Source organism: Leptinotarsa decemlineata, unplaced genomic scaffold (genome assembly GCF_025532065.1).
Source record: "Leptinotarsa decemlineata unplaced genomic scaffold, Ldec_3_MD MMD2_tig00026358_RagTag_RagTag, whole genome shotgun sequence".
NCBI classification, from domain to species: domain Eukaryota; kingdom Metazoa; phylum Arthropoda; class Insecta; order Coleoptera; family Chrysomelidae; genus Leptinotarsa; species Leptinotarsa decemlineata.
Window position 1 is genome coordinate 9,201,729 of NW_027412703.1, and position 21,617 is coordinate 9,223,345.

At 33.2% G+C, this 21,617-nt stretch overlaps 1 protein-coding gene across 3 annotated transcripts in view; it reads right to left on the reverse strand.

Annotated features, from left to right (window-relative positions):
- Nucleotides 1-21,617, reverse strand: part of LOC111508777 (uncharacterized) — a 272,401-nt gene that overhangs the window by 64,151 nt on the left and 186,633 nt on the right. The window contains exon 1 of one of the 3 annotated variants that reach the window (XM_074184795.1): nt 17,414-17,610. The exons of the other annotated variants lie outside the window; for them this stretch is intronic. The gene's annotated coding sequence lies outside the window, so the exon portion shown is untranslated. Of the gene's footprint in view, nt 1-17,413; nt 17,611-21,617 lie in introns of those variants that run through there. 3 annotated transcript variants of the gene reach the window in all.

A 21,617-nucleotide genomic window follows, 5' to 3' on the forward strand; every position in this document is an offset into this window, starting at 1 on the left:
CTATTTTAACTAAACCTTCATCTATTTTTTCTTTAATAAAGCAGTATTTTATATCTATGTGTTTTAATCTTCTATTGTTTTCAGGATTTTGTGCAATTTTGATTGCAGACTGATTATCTTCAAAAATTGTTGTTGGTATGTTCAATGAAAATAAAGAAAAATCTGACACTACTTTACGTAACCAACAAGCTTCACTTATAGCTAACGTAAGAGCACACAATTCAGATTCTGTGGAAGATATGGCTACAGTTTGTTGTTTTTTACTAGCCCACATTATTGTACAACCATTAAGTTTGAAAATATAGCCTGTAGTAGACTTTCTATCAAATACATCCCCTCCCCAATCTGAATCAACATATCCACACAAAATATCAGATGTACAATCAGTATTGAAAACTAATTTCAAATCAAGAGTCTTCTTAACATAACGAAGTACTCTTTTCAAAGCTTTATACACATTTTCATTAGCTTTATCTTGAAATCTACTCAACATTGTTACACTTTCACATAAATCGGGTCGTGTACCCATAACAGCATACATAAGACTACCTATTATTTGTCGGCATTTTTTAACCAAATTTTCATTGAGTGTGCCGTCTTTCAAAGTTTTAAAATCGAAATTTGAATCTAGCGGTGTTGACATAGGTTTACAGTTTAACATGCCATATTTTTCTAATACTTGTTTTAAATAAACAGTTTGATCCAATTCTGTACAACCCAGCTTTAAATTCTGTTTTACATTGATTCCTAAATATTGTGAAATTTGACCTAAATCGCTCATAGAAAAAGTTTTGGATAAAATATTTTTTGCATTATCAACTTCTACCAAATCTGTTCCTAACAATAATACATCATCTACATAAAGTAAAATATATGTTTTACTCTCACTCAAAATCTTGGAATATAAGCAAAAATCGTTTTCTGATCTAACAAATCCTTCCTTTTTCATTAGATTATCAAATTTTATATTCCAACATTTTGGTGATTTTTTAAGGCCATATATAGATTTGTTCAACTTACAAACAGTATCTGAATTAATTTTATTTTTTCCAGGAAGAGACATATATACCTCGTCAGTTATTTCTCCATATAAAAATGCACTCTGTACATCCATTTGGTATACGGGTAGTTTTAAATGATTTGCTAGTACCAATAAAATTCTAAAGGTGCATAATTTTGCCACTGGGGCATAAATATCATATAGATCATCACTGACTTCTTGCTGAAAGCCTCTGGCTACAAGTCTTGCTTTATATTGTCCATCATTTTTAATCTTCAACACCCACTTACTGTCTATCACCTTTTTGTCATCTGGCCATGGTACTTCAGTCCGTGTGTTGTTCTTTTTCAACACATTCAACTCTTTTTCCATTGCTTCTTTCCAAAAAGTAGAATTTTCTTCTGTTACTATATCCTTTATGTTTATTTTTTCTTCTTGTACACTGTAAAAGCATGTTTCATAATCATCTAGCCATGTAGGTCTTTTAATTGACCTTCCTCTTCTATCTTGTAGTGTGAATTCATTTTCTGGGATCGTACTTCTTGTTTCATTGTGTTCCATTGTTTCTGTGCTTTCATTTTCATCACTTTCTTGGTTCTCACAAATTTCATTATAACTAATTTCTTGCATATTTACTATCTGAGTATTTTCCTGTTCATTTTCTTTCAATTCTTTTCCTACTTCTTCAGTACCATGTAGGTCTTCATTATTTTCCAACTGATTTTCACAGTCAAGGGTTATTAGTTTTTCATATTTCTTTTGTACTTCTTGTTCTTCTGCCAGTATTACAATATCCCTGTGTATTTCCACTTTGTTTATGTACGGAAAATATATTCTATATCCTTTTACTTCATCGCTATATCCGACTAAGATCCCTCTTTTACTTTTAGGATCTAGTTTTTGACGTTTTTCTTTAGGAATATGTACAGATACCCGAGATCCAAACTCCATTAGAAATGAAATATCAAAATCTTTTCCATTCCATAAATTAAATGGGGTTTTACCACTGTGTTTACTAATAGCAACTCTGTTCAATACAAAAACTGCTGTGTTTATGGCTTCAGCCCAATACTTTTTTCCAAGTTTTTTGCTATATATCATGGTACGTGCGGCTTCCACCAATGTCCTGTTTTCGCGTTCTGCTCTGCCGTTTTGCTCCGGTGTGTAAGTACAGGTTTTTTCATGTTTTATTCCATACTTTTCTGTCAATCCCTGTACCTCTTTGTTTATGAATTCCAGACCATTATCTGTCCTTAAAACTTTCAATTTGTTTCCTGTCTGAGTTTCTACCATCTTTATTAGAAGTTCTAATTTTTTTGATGTTTCTGATTTATGTTTCAGGAAGTATATTATTCTGTAACTTGAGTAATCGTCCTTTACAAGTAAAAAATACTTTGATCCTCCTATAGATTCAGTTTCGAAAGGGCCACATAAATCTGCATGCATTAATTGGCCTATTTCCGTTGCCCTCGATTCACTCTTGGTGAAAGATAGTCTATGCTGTTTACCGAGTAAACAATCTTCACAAAAAGGCTTCTTTCGCTTTTCATTGTAACTTATTTGATTTTTCCTTAAAATATCTTTTACTTGTTCAAAATTCAAATGTGACAGTCTTGAGTGCCAATCATTTAGGTTTATAGCAACGTTGCTTTGTGAAATGTTGTTTTCTTTCTGATATCTAAACATCATTTTGAAAAACTTTCCTTGTCTCAGTGCAATGGCTCGTACTTTGCCCTCTCGGTCTATAATTTCACTCTTTTCTTTATTGGATTTCAAAGTGAAACCTTTATCTAATACTTTTCCGACAGAGAACAGGTTTATTTTAAATTCTGGAACAAATAATACATTGTTGAGCTCAGTTTTTACCCAATATTCTCCGTTCCATGCTTCAACTTCTACTTTTCCGACTCCAATTACCTTCACTGTAGAGCCATCACCCATTTCTATCAATTTTTTTATTGTATTGTTCAAAGTTACAAATTTTTCAGGGTCAAAACATATATGGTCACTCGCACCGCTGTCCATACACCAGTCTTGGTTTGAGAAGTTAGATACACCTATTAACGCTAGAGATTTAGCATCCTCACTCGATTCACTTGAAACGATGAACGCATTTGAATTATCGTTGGTATTTTTTTGTTGTGTACTTTCATTGTCTTTCTTTTTCTTGAACCAACATTCTCCAATCAGGTGTCCTTTTTTCTTACAATAATGACATTCTTTCATTCTTCTTCCTTCTTTTCGTTCAGGGCAATGCTTTTTGATATGTCCAGTCTTATTACAACTATAGCATTTCACCTTGTTTTTGACTAATACCTCAGTTCTCTTTCCTGCTGATAAAACAGTTGCTTGCTCTACCTGTTTTGTTCTTTCCTCTTCAACCAGAAGTCTCGATGTCAGTTCTTTGAGGGTTTGCTTGTCAGCTGCTGTGGACTCCCATGCAGACACGAAATGTTTAAGATTGTCCGGAAGTGACATCAAGATTTTGGTTATCAACATTTTGTCGCTGAGTTCTTCACCTAACTGTTTCAGATTTCCTTTTATTTCTTCTAACTGCGAAACAAAATCGGCTATTTCTCCCTTGTAGTCTAATCCGAAGAACCTTTGTTGTAGTAAATGCACACTGACCTGCGATTTATGTTCATAAATTGATTGCAATTTTTCCCACATCTGAGCAGCTGTTTGGCAGCTTAAAATGTGTGTGAGGGGCCTCTCGTCAATCCTTGCAGCGATTATTTTTTGCGCTCTGGCATCTTTTCTGTCCCACTCAGTGTTATTAGGTTCGGTCATTGACCTTTGGCATGTTCCCATGGCTATGTCATATAGGCCCTTGGATTTCAGCATAATAATTGTCTGGAACTTACATGTGGTCCAATTGTCTCCTGAGAACCTGATACTTGCAGCTCCAGTTTCTTTGTCCATTTTTTAATCGACTTCAATAATTTTTTTTTTCTTTACGTGTCACGTTCCCGCCAACTTCTGGAGGTTATATTGAAAAAAAACTTTTTTTTTTTTACCCAAAATATTTGATTACAGCCTGACTGGGCCCATAACCTATTGTCGATTTCTTTCTTTTGGGTAAAAGAATTATTAAGCAACACTTTGCGGAGCACTATTTTATTTTATAAGAACCAAAGAAATTACAATACTTTTAACATGAGACAAAATCAACGACTAACTTTCTATTATTTTCAACAACCTTGACGTTTGACAACAGACTACTTAATGAAATAGTTTCATTGACATTTCAACATTTCGAATACTATCATTGAGAAAATTCCAATGATTAGACGAAACTACAGGCTTAACCGAGAAGTTGTTCGATTGACGACCTACTTATTTTGTAGAAATTCTTATCGAATATAGATTAAAGAAAATAACTTTTGCGCATAATTTCTACTAAGTTTCTCATTCGTTATGACCGATATCGGTTTATTAGACCATTTTCATGTAACTAATACATGAAAATGGTCTAATATACACCGATAAGGTCAGGTACCTGTAAAGGGTACTCAGGAATGTTACCTGAGTAATCAATAACAATACTACAATAATTGACTATATTATATATTACAATTACCTCTTGAAGATGATCCCTTGGTGATCGAAACACGTATCGAGGTGTTGAAAATAACGGTTTAGTGTTGGCATAAAACTCCAGTAATATTCACGATAACCAACTGTTTAATGGATCCAGAAGGAGCGAGCTGATTACTTCTAGTTGGTCATTAAGCGTTTTGAAATTAGGGTTTTTGTACAATTTATTCATTTTCAATGCTTCCAACAAATTAATCTTCCTTCATTCATTGCACGTATGAAAAATGTTCATGTTTTCTTTATTTATTGTGTGGTTTGTTTCTTGTAGATGTTGATATATAACTTATTTTTTCAGATAATACATGCTCCCGGTATCAGATATATATGGACATCTACAAGGATCCATTCGACAGTTGGTAATCGTGGAGTTTCATCCCAAAACTGAACCGTTATTTTTAACACACTTGTATCAATCACCAAGTGATCATCTTCAAGAGGTAATCGTGATATATTCCACAGGTCTGCGATGAAGAAATTGTAGGATATTCAACTAGTGATTTCAACAGTATTTTGTGTGCAGATTACGGAAAAATAGTAAAAAAACATCTATCACCTATAGATAAGTCACAAATTTCACCTGAAATTTTCTTATTGAATGGGTTTATAGGTTCGGTATGGGTTCGATGTTTAGCCTATATAAGCGGTGAATTGAGTGTGAATTATGGAGGTTTTATGATGAACAAGTCACTACACAATGTGAGTGTATATCTGAGATTGAATCCGGTTTTCATCTATTTATTTCAATAACAAAACAAATATAAACTGGGAAAATCCAGTTCCTACTGGAACAAAGTATGTATGTGTCAGTCTGTCTGCCCCCTTCCTGAGCCTCCCAAAGGACTTAGCAGAATTTTTACGGTCTAGAATTGAAGAAAGACATATGTTAGCCTCCGGTGTTTCATTTTCATGGTACCGGTCCAGAGAAAGGGAATTTGTCCCTTTTTTACACAAGAGGGTGACCTAGTTTTCTGCAACAATGTACGCGGCGTTATGAAAATGTTCAACATAACGTATGAACCAGAGAAATGGAGACTTTTCATCGATTCATCAAAAAGAAGTTTGAAAGATGTTCTTCTCACAATGGATACCTATATGCTTCTGTGTTTGTTGGACACTCAGTCCATTTGCTACGAATCTTGAATTTGTTCCTAATAAGGTCAGCTACTCTGAACATAAGTGGAACATTTGTGGATACTTGAAAGTTATTTCAATGTCATTAGTTTAACAAAGTGGTTACACTGAGTTTCCATGTTTCCTATGTGAATGGAATAGCTGTGACAGGAAACAAGAGTATTAGATAGGTGTGGCCAGTAAGAAAGGGTCTTATTTCTGGAGTTAAAAATGTTGAAAAACAAAGTTTTGTGGATCCTAAAAAAATCTTACTTCCACCACTCCACATCAAATTAGGGCTAATGAAACAGTTTGTGAAAGCATTAGACAAAGAAGGAGATTGTTCCAAGTATCTTTCTGAAAAGTTTTCTGGTCTATCCGATGCTAAACTAGAAGAAGGAGTCTTCGTTGGGCCTGACATAAGAACACTTTTAAAAGATGAAAGCTTTGTCACTGAAATGGAAATGGAAAAAAAATGCCCGGAATTCATTTGAACTTGTTATAACAGACTTTCTTGGAAACAAAAAAGACCCAAACTACAAAAGTTTGGTTGCTTCACTCACATCTGGACTACTTTCCGGAAAATCTAGGGGCTGTAACTGAGAAACAAGATGAACGGTTCCATCAAGACATAAAAGAAATGGAATGTACCGACCTTGGTATGTCGGTGGAATGTTAACATAATGGCAGACTACTGTTGGATGTTAAAAAGGGAAAAATTCACAAGAACACAGCCGAAAAAGTATCAAAAGAAGTTTTCACGGAAAAAGAAAACGTTTCTAAAAAGACTTATAATCACTTTGACACCACTTGTGTTTCACTATTATGCTTAGTTTAGCTATGTAGCATTGTTATTTTTGCTTTCACTTCATTTTAAAAAAATAAAAATAAATTCACAATTCCTCGTTTTTTGTACTTTTCAATTATTCCATCGTTATTTTGTAGGCAAACCTTACGTGATAGATGAAAACAAATGCCATTTTTGAAATCAGCGCAAAAAACTACATAAAGATCAATTGATTATTCGAGTAACATTTGTTATTTCAGGTACCTATTACAGGTATCTGACCTTATTAGTGTATATTCAAGTACTTGTCTTGACTTGTGTATTGGTTACTTGAAAATGGTGTACGTAATAAATCGAAACCGGTCGTAACAAATAATGAACTTGGTAAAAATTAGACGAAAGTAATTTCTTTCATTTTATATTCACTAACCAAGATAGTTGAAAACATATTCGTATTGAATTATTCGATTTGTTACACCTCAAAATATTCTCTTCTTTGTCCATCTAAGCCCCGGAGTGCTCCAAAACATTATCATGTATAATGAACGTACTCTCACAGACAAAGCTGCTTGTACAGAGTCGCACTAAGGAATTTTGCCAGCTTATTAGTGTCAAATCTGATTTGTCAGCGAAACGAAACTTGTTTATTTCACCCAATAGATGCAAATGAGCCTGGTGATCATGCTTTGATCACGTATCTATCTTTGTTTGGGTTAATTTGTTTGTTGGATGTATATAGTTTATTGTTTCAATAATTAGTATTTATATTCGATTGACTTCATAATGATATACTGAAATCATTTACTGGCGAGGATAAACTTTGCAGGATTCATCATATTTTATTCAACACAGAAGAAGTCAAATTCAGGGACAATCGACAGTTCAATTATATCGAACAGATCTGTTGGTGGTGACTCCAAAATAATGTAATAATATTTTCTCCAATCTTAATCAGGAATATTTGGTGACACTTTATTTTGGATCGAATCCAGGCACTTGATTTAAAAAAAAACATTCAATATGTCCGACGTGAAATAATTATTATAAAAAGTCTTGTAGTATTCGTTTCTGCACTTCTAGAATTTCAACAATACAGAATTGAAATTATCTCAATATGTTACCGATATAAGATTACATGTTCTCATTGGATCCATTGTGTTGCAATAAATCAGTTCAGTATTTGTTCCTGTGAACTCTGGTTTCATTTGAATTATCTATAATTTTCATTGAAAATGATGAAAATTTTCCATACTTCATAATGATGTCATAATTTCTACTTTCGTAGAAATCATTAAAATACCACAGAGTTTCTGTGATATCGCCACTGACGATGTTTGGTATTTTCAATTTAACATAGTGTTCCATACTGACAGATAGTAAAAAATTGCAATCGTAGCATATCTTGATGAAATTTCGATTTTTTCGTATTTCAATAACAATTATATATTATAATAAATGTGTAATAAACGTTTTTATTTGTTTTCAATGCTAAGGAAATATTCATTATCAACTAATTTCTCTAAAATATTCATAAAGATAAATTTTTTCAATAGGCCTTTTCATCATAAGACGATCGCAAGCGTAGCCGTCATATTGAAATAATTCAAAACATTCGTAGTGTTTTAATCAACAATGGCTGGGCAAAGAATATTATCTCTACAAACAAAAAATACATTATTGGAAAAAACCATTGATGCTGCTTTACTTGTTTATAATTCAGTGGAGGCTCATAATTGTGAACAATCAAAAAGGTGGTTGAAACGTCATAGTAGTCCGCAAAAAAGAAAAAAGTGAGCTGATTGGGAGGTTAGGTATCAGCATTTGTTTACTATCTAAACACATATAAAATAATAGTATTTATAGTTTTATTCTTATTGATAATATCAATTCATTTGATGTAATTGAAAATGTATTTCAGTTGACAAGCATATTACTTATGGAACTAGTAAATGAATCAAGCCATTAATATTTTGAGGCTGGTACATATGATATTATCAATTAGACAATTATGTAAATATCGAATTGAATATGTTTAGTAATTTTCATTATAAGGAAATATTTAATATAACATAATATATATGAAATTTATAAAATTTACAGTCAAAAATGCAATAAGGAATAATGTACGTATGTTGAAACTCCTGATAGCTTAAAGGATCAGGGTTTTGTTCAGTTGGACCACTTTCTCCAATGAAATGTAGTGAACAAATATCAGTATTCTTGGTAACATCAATAGATTTAAATCCTCGGTCACTCCTGCCACATTTTTTCACTCATAATTCTCATTTCGCATATTTTGCACATGCTTGAATATGTAATTTGCTTGATGATTTGATCTTTTTTTTGCGATATTCAAGACAAGGCTTTGAAAAATTTATAAAATAGTATGTGTTGGTTTTGAATGATTTGTATCGTGTATCACTTCTACATACTCCATAACAAGACCGTTTTGTTGTTCCTTTTCGTACATATAACATAGTTATAATGGAGTATGATTTTTTTATTTTTTTGACTTACTACTTTTTTTCACTATTTTTACAATTATATTTCAATTTTTAAAACATGAGTTGCGGGCTCTTTAACATGGTTGTTTACAAAAAACAGTTCGAAAAAGATGGCTGATACTGACGCATGCGCACACAAAAAATTGTGATGAAAAGGCCTATACTATCATCATGACCTTGAGCTTGAAGTCTTTTGACGGTGTTATTATGTTACCTGCCAAACGATATGAATTCAAATGATTATTCATATTTCACACTAGAACAAATAAACTGTCCCTCGTGTGTGTTTTAGTCATAGCATGACGATGCTAACTTCGTCAGCAAAATACGCGTCGAAAGACAGTATTTTTGTTCGAGGGTGGGAGAACTACTTTCTCAATAGATATTGTAATATTGTGATTGAGAGTTCAGTTCTCCTTAATTTCTGTCATCAGAGATAAAAAAAGTAATGAGTGAAAATCTTACATCTCAATATAAGATGTTAGAGTGAACAAAAAGTGAATTTTAGACTCGATGTCATTTTGAATTGAATAATTTTCAACTCAATACATGAAATCAGACTTGAGAAACATACATACGTCTAATACACGTTGTCAAACAAAACATTCTAATGTGTTCCCAGGCATAGTCATGAAACCAAACACAATGCTTAACTTTCTGCTAACTACTTTATATTGAGTCTTTGTGAAAATTGATGATTAGGCCAAAATATCACGAAATAAACAATTCATAATACTGTTATACAACATTCCGATGCAAATGAAATAGTTGAGTGTATTCAAATTGAAATGAGAAATAATTCGTTGTGGGTAGTGGCACTGAATTATGAATTTGAGAAAAATATTATTGCAAAACTTTTTACAGTTCTAGTTTTCACTGAAAACCTAAACTCAAGAGAAAAGTTTGATGTATCTTTATATTATAACTGGTTCCTCTAGGTATTATTGAAAAAGTATGATTACTATAATTTAGATTTCATCAGAGGAATCTTGTAGGACAGTAGGAATTTACATTGAATTTGAAGCGATCTGGATTCTATTCATTCAGGAAAAGAGTCTCAAGAAGTATTTTTCTGGAGGACACTTCCAAAAGTGTAATTGAAATGTAGCGATTAATCTCAAAGCTATGGGCAGCTTCAGTTTGACGCGATACTCTAACATCTAACGTGTGTAATGTAGCAGGCTTACTCATGAGGCGAAACGGTTTCATATCGAAAAAGATTTGTACTAAAAAGACTTTAGCAATATTTAGACTCAGAAGGTGCAACCATTCAGTCTTTCAATTCAGTTTTGATATGAGTTGTTGAAGTATGACGAGTAAGATATTATTAAGATTCATTGGTATTGTGTTTTCAAATATATACCGTTTCGAATCTCATTAATGAATTCGAGAGAAAAGTTAACGACAGGAATTGAAGTAAATGATTCTACAGGTCGTTCCAACAAAAACTTGACCTTCCCTGTAAGTTAAAAATGGACATGTAATCGAAAATTTCAATTTTTGTTTCTAGGGGGACTGATTCTGATATGAAAATCATATATGAAACTTCACCCCCTGCGGTCAGCAACTACTCCCCTATTTTTTCAATGGCATGGGGGGTCGAGTGGAACGTTATTTGAAAGGTCTTTTGTCCTTCTATCACCTCTTCAATTTTTTTTCTAAATTGGTTTATTCGTTATTGACAATCTAAATGTTGAACGTTTTATTAAAAAAAAGAAAACAGAAAGTTCGATGTCGTTCATTTTAATGATGAAATCAACAACAAATACTATCAGTGGATACAAAATCAACGGATAAATTGTTCAAAATGACCTGCACCTACTTCCTTACAATAATACAGTCTACTCTCGAAAGGGTTCCGTTCCGGAGTCAGCAATCGGCATTTCGGAAAAATTCTCTGTCGCAGGTCTAAAGATTTGTAGGCTTCAGGTGTTCCCACAGAAAAAAGGCCATCGGTGTGAGATCAGGTGATCTAGCTGGCCACTCCACTGGACCCCTTCTGCCAATCCAACGCATTGGAAAACGTTCGTCCAAAAACTGTCTTACCCGAACATCAAGATGTGGGGGTTCACCATCCTGATGAAAGGTTATTTTATTTTTCCCTGAATTATCATAATTTTCTGAAATTTGTGTAATCATAGGATCCACAAGCCTTGTGATAGAATCAAGTATGTGTCTCTATTGAGATTGCCTTCAATGTCCAATAGTATGATTACCAAGAATCTCGGCCTAGACATTCAATTTTTATGGAGTTTGTGAATGTGTTCCCATCACCAAATGAGGATTCACATCGCTCCAGTGACGATAATTCCATCTGAAAAACATGTATTGTATAACAGGTTTAGGTTATTGGTCTTATTTTGAAAAGATGGTATTTATGGCTCTCAAAATCCTAAAAACACTAGTAGCTGATACAGCATAAACTCCAGCTACTTATCTGATAGATTGTCGTTCATCCATTTGTACACGTCTCAAAACTGCAACTTGAACTTCGTCATTTCTGACATGACGGAATACCTCATGTTTTCTGTTGTGCACAGAACTAGAAGTTCAAAACTCATACAGTAACTGTTTAACGTATTGATGGCCCACGTTGTAGTCTGGATGATTCGTATTATGAATTCTTGCAGCAGCTTTAGCTCATTCATTATTTCTATAATAGGTTGCAGCAATTTCTATTCTTTCTTCAGTAGAACAAACCATATTAGAACACAGTGAACAAGAATGACTGGTTAATAATTCGTTAAGAAGTGACAGAGGCCAACTATCTACTTTTTGTTCTGCGACAACTAGATTCAACAACAACTACCTGCAGAAAAAACCAACAGTGTCGTCAATTTCAAAACGTTTACCACTAGTTAAATAAATTCTAAAAATCTAGGAGACCTATGATAAATAATTGTTCGGGAATGCCGATTTCTGACTCCGGACATCTTCAATAATGTAAGGAACGCTTTCTAAAGTCGACTGTATTATTGTATGGAGCTAGATGAAGTTCATTTTGAACACCTTACCCGTTGATTGATATTATTTTTGTTGATTTTCTCAATAAAATGAGCGACAGCGAACTTTCTGTTTTTTCTTCAATAAGACGTTCAACATTCAATTTCTCAACAACGAATGAACAAATTTCAAAAAAAAATCACAGAAGTAATAGAGGGACAGAAGACGTTTCAAATGATGTATCCCTCGACTCCCCATGCCTTTGAAAGAAATAGGGGGGGGGTTGTTGCTGACAGCAGTGGGGGTGAAGTTTCGGGTATGATTTCCATATCTGAATTAGTCCGTTACTGACTTACAGGGAGGTCAAGTTATCGCGGGAACGCCCTATATAAACGTTTGCCGGAAATCAACTCGATCTGGTTTTGTACCTTGTAGTTCTTATAAATAACTTCTAGCAGAAGCTACGTTGGCACATTTAGGCAAATATCATAAAGACGAATAACGGAAAAAACACAAATAAAACTGATATATTTGTACTCGGAAACGGGGTTGCAAGAGAAATATGTGGAATTTTTACATTCTATATAATCTTTTTGGTGTTTTCGAATTTTCCATTAGATTTCACATCCAACATGTCCATTTTTCAAAAACTACAACACGTTTTTCATAAAACCAACTTGAAAGGAATTCAAGATATATAAGGGTGCAAAAGAATTAACTGATAGTTGACCCAGTAGTTGCAAGCGTTGTTCTTGCAACGACTATCGTTCTCAACAAGTCGCACGGTTATTATCTTTCTTGCTTCGAAACATTCTATGTCCGTGAGAGAAGGGCCTGAGTCACAAAGGCTATTGAGGCATATTTTTCATCAAAACTGTGATGTTTATGTTTTTATTAATCATATACATCATTTACATATTTGTAGCGTTTCTGATGATGATGAAATTTATGAAATTAATTATTCTACTTTCTTCTCCATCTTCAAATAAAAAATGTGAGAAACTCACAAATGTTAGAGAAAAGCGATAATTTTCAAAATAACCTCTTCAGAAAGCTATATAGATCATGCATAGAGAGTACTTTCAGATACAAAATGAAAGATAAAGCCATCTCGAAACAACTACTCTCATATAAACAGTCGAACATAGATTTCAATCCTTAGTTTTCAGCTACCGGATTTGAACCAATAACCCAATGGGTGCATATTCAATGACTTTAGTATTCAATACGTTACTTCAACAGGGTTTATGACGTAAGGTGTAAGAACTTAATATAAAACTATTTATTCATTTAGTCAGTTCATGATTCTCTCCTGAGTTTTACTCATCGGAAAAATGTGATGATAATACGACTGAGCTAAAAAACTGCTCTTAGTTGATACACTTTCGGTTCGATAAAATTTTCTATATTGCTCACTCGCTGATGAAGACGAGGTGTTACCAAATTCACAAATCAAAAAGAATATATAGTAAATTGCGGCCTTTACACTTTCAACGATTTTGATGTGTGTCTCTTCATACAATAAAATGAAAAATGTACTATTAGTATTAAAGGAAACAAAATCTGTGTTAGTTGGCCGTGGTCGAAAGGAATTTGTAGTACTTCTACATCAGCAGATATTTTCAGAGGATTATGTGTTCATACTGTATTCACCTTCACATACACCACTGAAGATGTCTGGTGTAGTTGCAGACAAAACTTTTGATACCACAGTTCGAATCAAATCAAATCAATTTTATTTCCCTTAGACAATATAACATTGTATGAGAATAGACAGGTAGGTTAGGTAGATAAGAGATAATGACATACATAGGTACGTAGATACAATACACAGTCAGTTTGAAAATAACATAAAAATGATAAATGTTATAAAAGAAAGCAAAGATAAATTATTACACATTATATGACGACATATCAGGTACATGGTTCTTTCGACGACGCCCTACTAGCCTGGACTGTGTGTTCTCTAATCGTGACTTCGTCTGTAAAATAGTGTGTTCTATAAAATGTAATACTAATGTTCAGAACCAATTTTTTTGTAAACTACACTTTGTGATTAGAAAGTAGTTGTGAAATTATATATGATAATAACAAACTTCTACCATCTCAAGAATTGATATATCCGTCTAGGACAACAAACACTGAATAAACCTCTAAATTACGTTAAGTACCATTTCAAATCAATAATTTTCTGGTCATGTTTTATTTCCGAACGAAAGTCACGGAATTTGAAGTTTCACTGAGTCGGAAATACTCATTTCATTCAAAAATCTTCGAGAGTTGTCCAAAAGCAAGATATGAAGAATTAGCAATTGCTTCAATTAATTCATTGAATGAATAGAAAGACTATTGTGTAGTACAATTCCATTGCATATACAATTAACTATTCGTGTCTTTCATGGACAGACAGATGACACTTGAAATTTTTAAGGTATACATTACGTTTCATCAAAATTATTGTTTCTTGTATTTGCAAATGAATGATTAGAATAATTACATTTGAATACATTGCATCTATCAAAAAATTGAAACGATATGTAATCACTTCTGAAATCAATAAAACAAATTATGATAAAAAGTGTTACTGGCAAGTTGTCCAAATCTTCATCTGAATTTCAATTGAAACTCAATGAAAATGGTTGGAAGTTTAACCTTCCATTTTTGATTGTGTATAAAAATTATTCGATTTCAGAGCAGTACTCTCGAATGAACCTTTCAGGTTTAGAATTATTTTTGTCCATTATTCATGAAATAAGACACTAGTAACAGTATTCTGAAAATGAAATTCTAAACCATTCTACAGAATTTAAAAAACAGTTTGCTTTTTGTTTCTATCGAAAAAACTCAATTGATGAAACGTTATCAGATTAATATTTATTGAGTTATTCAGACCCTTTTCAATAACCTTTACTTCTTCAAAGTAGTATTTCATTCCCTTCATTCCCAGCAATGATCACTGCTTTAGAAAATGTATGGCATTCTATTGATGAACCTTCATTTAGTAGGTACTTGTGATGCACTATTTGGAACCTTTGGTGTAGTAATGAATATTACTGAGGTTTTACCCCAACACTAAACCGTTATTTTTAAGACCTCGACACGTGTTTCAGTCACCAAGTGAGCATCTTCAAGAGGAATATCAAACTGTTAATGATTCAACAAGAGTTCAGATAGAAATTCAAGAAACACTTTATTTAAGATGATCACTTGGAGATTGGAACACGTGTCGAGGTATTGAAAATACAGTTTGGTGTTGGGATATAACTCCAGTAATTTTCAACGAAGCAAAATGTTACTTTGAACCCATGCGCCATTCAATGTCTATAAGTGTCTTATAATTTTTTTTAACTTCACCGCAACATTTTGATTTTGACATACATCCTTTCTTGAAAAACTCGTATGGGTATTTAGTAGTTGGGCAATCTGTTTTGAATAGTTAAATTTCATCCAGTACTTTCATTTCATGAAAATTATTCATTCCATTTCGGGTGGCGTTAGAATTCTTATAGCTGGAACACATGGATCAATGGAATTATAATGCAGTGCAGAATCCATTCAGGATTTCAGAGTTTTCAGATTCAATATACTTTTTCGAAATTGAACGTTATTACTTCAATACGGTGGTATATTTTCATATTCATATATGTAACAAAAACAAGCACATTCTTTCTGCGTGAATCAGACTCTTCAAAACACTTCAATGAAGAAATATAGAAGATATAGAAAAGCAGGAAGCTACAATTCTTTGCATTCTTGGTATCGAAAAAAATTCAGGTTGTACCTGAAAGAAGCTTGGAGACTTTCTCATCAATCTACGACGAGTGGATAGTACTAACTAAAATTTCAGAGCGTTCGACAAAAATTACAAAAACACCAAAGCCGTTCAGTAACCTTTGCTTCTTGCATTGGTTAGGTAATCAGAGACATTAAATAGAGCTCTTGTGCAATTGAAACCTTTTTGTATACTGATTGCATAAGATCAAAACGATTGATTTATCGAAAAGTGACTCTACAGACATTTTCTGAGTCAGTTGTTATTTCTAGAGTTTTGAATAGCATTGTGAGAATATTCATTTGAAATCAATTTGTTAGCTTATACAGACAAAAATCAAAACTCTGGTCTACTTTGCCAAGCTCTCGCTTCTAATGGGAAGCTTCTTCAGGGCCTAAAATTTATTGAGTTGTGTAATTTGTAACGTTTCAACATAACATTTGTAATGTTATTCAAAGGCACAAATCCACAACTCAATAAACTTTCCATTAGAAGCGAAAGAAGAGCAGACTTGATTTTTTGGCTGAGATACTCCGTTATTCCGTTTTACTGTACATTTCTCCAGTAACTAGTAAATAGTGGGGCTTTGCAGCAAATGAAATAGTAGGTACTCTTTAAAGTTTCTCTAAGCTTTCGGAAGTTTAATAAATTGTTTCCATTATCAGGGATGCTACAAAATTGTGCGTGCAAGTAATAATAAGATATAAATGGATGGTTAGACTTACAACTTTGTTGAGGATGTTTCATACGATCGTTATGTAAAATAATAAGCACATCGTGTTGGATGAACATTGGTACAATACATTTAGAAAAATTCGGAAGATATGTCTTATATTGGATAAAATATTTGATGAAATACGTTACAATTTAAAATTTTCAACAAGAGGATAATGACAAAATGATCCTAACTAGTCAACAACGACTACCCATTCCTTAATATTCTTTAATATCTAGAAAGGTTAATGCAGTCAAGCTGCTGGAAAATAATTCCATGAAAATCAAAAAATAAATAGATAAGTACTCTTTGATCATTCCCATATTGATTTCAATTTAAGAGCCACCGGTATACAGCTGTTTCAGCCTATTGTCGCACCCAATGGAATGTCTGCAGGTTATTTCACGATACTTTTAGGGAGTAATCGAGTACTTGTTGGCATTCTGAAGAGAAAGGTTTCGATCTTATTTTTTGTTGGAGACCGACGAACGGTATATAAATTGTAACTCGACAAATTGCGTTTACGCAGTTATTTTTATCAAGTACTTTCTTGGTTTTTTCTCATTTTGTCTTTAATCGAAGACCGCCTGCCCGGTACTAACGATGCCCAATAGGCTGAAACAGCTGTATATATATATATATATATATATATATATATATATATATATATATATATATATATATATATATATATATATATATATATATATATATATATATATATATATATATACTTTTTCTGTTTGGTGACCTAATTCTCCTCTCGATAATGGAATCTCATTAATTTGTGAGTCAATTCCTGATAGCCCCAAATCAAAAATTCTGATTCATGAATATCAACGTTATACATGGAACAACAAATACAATATTCTTGAGATTGTGGAAAACAAAAGAGATACTTGTGAATAAATGAAGTAGAATGAATAACAAATAATTCAGTATAGTTATTCAGTTGTTTTGTGCTCAGTCAATTGTCAAAACTCACATCAAAAAGCAGTATCCATCTGCATCAATCTCCATACGTATGCAACCAATTTATAACCACTGAATAAAAACAGGCTAAACTAGCAATTGTCAAGTTTTTCACACTTCAATCGTATCCGCAATACCTTTACTCGCGAGATGGCCAGTGAAACTGAATTACAATGTTCGAAAAGAATTTACAGAACGCTTTCCCGTTAACCGGTGAATGGCAATGTAAAAATCTAGGTCGTCTCGTTCGTAGTTTGGCAGCACGGTGTGCCGCGAGGTTCTCCCTCTCAGCCTCTTTCTTCATTGTCGCACCCAATGGAATGTCTGCAGGTTATTTCACGATACTTTTAGGGAGTAATCGAGTACTTGTTGGCATTCTGAAGAGAAAGGTTTCGATCTTATTTTTTGTTGGAGACCGACGAACGGTATATAAATTGTAACTCGACAAATTGAGTTTTTGTCATCGATCTTTGGATTACATCATTATGTTTGCAAACGTTGAGCTGCAGTATTGTTATTTATAATTTCAATATCTTCTTTTAGGGGATATGGCGATAAATTCTAGAAAACTATTATGAAAGTATTTCAATACTCAAAATGTTCAAGTAACTTCCATTAATATTCCACTGTTCCAACTCTGCTACTCACTGGATAATTTTCTAGTCAGTACCATTTTGATACTTTTTCTATAGGTTTTCCTTCATTGGGATTTGTAATCCATTTTATTGAGAAAATATATTATTCAGGAATCCTAATTGTTAGTACTCCAAAAGCGAGTATAAAGTTATTGGCAAAATGTAGTCATCTGTGATTGAAGTAACCTGAAAATGAGATGAAATGGTCATTGAACTGTTTCATTTTAATTGAAATGATGATGGTTTTAGGAGATATTCGTTTTCGAGAAATATGTGCCTTGACATTCATGCTACTTCTTCATCTTCGAAAGAAATGTGGGAAGCCTTAGAAAATAGAAAACCCACTTCAAAATGAATTCTTTGCATAGGTAAATGTATAGATAACGCAAAGAAGTTTTTTTCAGACAAAACTGGAAGAAAAAGACCTTCCGAAACTACTTGAGAATAAGCATAATTTCGTAAGGGATTTTCTCTAGTTTATACCTGAAAAAAAACTTCTGATCATGATATATACATTTTTACATAGAGTTTATATTGAAGTAAATTTGATTTAATTTTTTTTTCGTAATTGAACTATATTTTTGTTTGAAGATGGGTGAGTAGAAAGTCAAAACGATTATTTTTCAAAAGCATATCTCTCCTAAAATATGTTGCTTTTCCGTTTCGAACTAAATTTCTAAAGCAGGGATTCACTAAGTTATTCGTATGAATGTATTTAGAACAGTCATTGTTTCAAGAGCAGGATTGCCACTAAAGGGTGATATAAAGTCGTAATCTCACGTGAGAAATGCGTCTTTAAAAGTTCAAAAAAGTATTGATTGAGGAGTTGAAAACAAGTGTTTCAAACTTGAAATTTTGGGAAGTAGCCTAATAGAGATGATGGTTTTGAATGTTAAGTGAAATTGTATATCACTTTTTTTATATTACGTTGTGTATCGTTCCTATGCGTGTTATCTATTTCATTTCCATGAGGAAGTGAAACTGAATTGGAAGAAGTGATTTTTGTAAAATTCAAGGATCAAATGAAAGCAGTTGTTTTCGGTAATTTGATGTGTCTAGAGCCGAAATGTGAATTTTTTTCAAGGTGACAAAACAATGACACAGATCGATTTACATATATGGAATTTTTGCATTCATTTCTTTCCATTTCTATTTCAAATATTTGAAATATTGATTGATTGAGAAAAAAAAATAAAAATTCCACGTTGATGTAAATTGAAGTACTTCAAGATAAAGCTAACAAAGTGGTATCATATAGAACTATTTGGGACTTCGGTTATTTTGTTTTTGCATGACGAACATTTGAAAAGTAACAATGTATTCGCCACATTACTAATTTCCAATGGGGGATACTCGTTTCCACTTCATAAAATGTTGGAACTGTTCTTGATTAGTTGCAAATATTCTGAAACAGATTCATTTTTGTATTTCTGTGAGTTGAATTATATTTCATGATGGCAACTGTATTATTCACTCAGTGACTCTTTCCCTGCTTCACGATAAAAGCTTTCTACTGGGGTTGTTCGGACAAGTTGTTGGGGATATACGTTTGGCAGAGTTATGTATTGAATCCAGCGGTTTAAACGATCTCAGTTTGACCTAAGAATACGTTGTATAACTTTAACTTAATTTTGAACGTACAAGAGGTCTGTACAAGACGAGTAAGGTTGATCCTCTTGCGTTCCGATTCCTGTGTGCTATGTTTAGGTGGGTTCAACCTATTTAGTATTCCATTTACCCCCTCTCTTGAAAAATTCCAGATGGAAGCTAGTATGTTCACTTGACGAACCTATTGCTGAAGTTTATCAAGAATGTAATATCGCCAGGTAGTTTCGAATGCTTTGCTAATGTCAAAGTAGATCGCTATATACTTCAGATAATTTGCAAATGCTTTCTATATACATCTCTCTAAATCAATAACGTTGTCAAGTGTCGATCTGTTTGTATAAACCCTGATTGTTTTGGATAGATTGCTTTCTGCTTTCAAGTGCAAGTCTTCCATTCTCCATATTTTGCAGTAGCATAAACATTATGCACATCAGTGAGATTGAAGTGTTGATTTATTGGGGTTTGGTATGTGTATAACTACTGCGTGTCATATCTGGGAACATTTATGTTCAGTCTATATGTCGAATATCTCTAACACAAGATTTTTTGTATTTGGCAGCAAATTTTTCGAAAATTATTTTATATTTTCATTATGATTGGAATTGATTCTTGCTGTACCTTGTATGCAAGGAAGGTTTCATTATAATTTCAATTCTACCAGTGTTTTCTGGTATGTGTCCATTTTGAGATATCACTGTTCCGTTTTTTCAATGCAGCTTTTCTGAAACCTGATCTGATTCATGATATACTACAAACTTTTCTCCAGACTTGAGCTATTGGCGTGATAGTTTCAAAAATCTGTACCATCTGCACAAATCTTCTTTTTCACAACTAGTCTAACCTGAGCTCTATATTTGTTGAGTTGTGATAAGTACTGACGTACTTTAGAAATATAGGATTTTCATGTTAGTCTAAGATCCCAGTATAAAACAACCTTCACCGAGCTGGTTGATCATTTCATATCAAAATAAATATGTCAATACATACATTGCAAATGGGCTGACTGAAAAATCTCAGTCCAGAATATGATTAATTGACAATTTGAAAAGTATTATTTTTAAACATTTCACTGGTTTGATTGATAGACAAATCCCATATTCATCGAAAGTATGAAGCCCATAAAATATGCAAACGTTAGGTTGACTAATTATTTCCCATCACAATCCTGGGTAGGCAGGTATAAACAGGTTAATCGATACTAGTTACTTGTACTAGTCTGGTTGATGAATTAAAGTTACGTTAAGATAAATATCATTTCATTACGAATATGGTGGTATAGAACTTCATTGTTCCTGCAAACCAATCTATGCGATAGAAGAGGACACAGCATTGCAGCTGTGTGTAGTTCGTCCGTTGAATGAAAGAGAGCGCGCATGCTATTTGTCCGCGAAAATGAAAAGGATAACGATATACTCGTAAATGGTGTGCATCATTTTGGAGTAGCTCAACATTAAAATAGACTACAGTATTAAAATAGAAGAATGTTGGATAAATGAATAAGGCTATCGGCTATCGTGACCGAGGTTTTCAGTGTCACTATTTTTCGGGTTCGAAGGGCGTATATTTTTGGAACTTTTCCTGAATTTTTGCTGGAATGAGTGTTCTATTTTTTATCTCTTCTGTTACCATAAAGATTAATGCTTCAGTATCATTCGAGTAATCTTTGATGATACTCAAAGCTCATTTGAGCCTAGCGTATTGTCGAAAAGGAGTTTTAGCTGCCCTAAACTCATTTTTCACATTTATGGAGCTCTGCCCCAAAACATATGCTGAAGTTGCTATATTCCATCCAGAAAAAGGCCATACGCCTGATTGAGATACGAACATAGTTGATGGTCTGAAACATCGAAGCAAAGTTGGAGATTTGTCTCTCTTCTATAGATACTTTCACTGGACGGACTTTGGCTGCTTATCGTTTTGAGGTTCAAGTCAGTACACCTCTAACTTCACTGTTCAACAACTCTTTCGTTTGGA